Raw genomic sequence first — 236 nt, forward strand, 5'->3', positions numbered from 1 at the left:
CGGCGCGGTCGGAGCGAGCGCGGGCCGCGGGGGCCGGGGACGGGCCTCGCGGGCTTCGGCAGCGCGTGGGACGGGCGGTGGTGACGTGGCGGCGCGGGAGTGGCTGAGGCGGCGGAGGAGGTGACGTGGCATGCCCTGATTGGGCGAAACGACGTGTCCGGCGGACATGTCCGGCGTGTATGGACATGTCCGGCGGCGCGGTGGAGAAGGGGCTAGGGTTTCGTCTGCGTTTTCGG

This window comes from Triticum aestivum, chromosome 3B, assembly GCF_018294505.1.
Source record: "Triticum aestivum cultivar Chinese Spring chromosome 3B, IWGSC CS RefSeq v2.1, whole genome shotgun sequence".
Lineage (NCBI taxonomy): Eukaryota > Viridiplantae > Streptophyta > Magnoliopsida > Poales > Poaceae > Triticum > Triticum aestivum.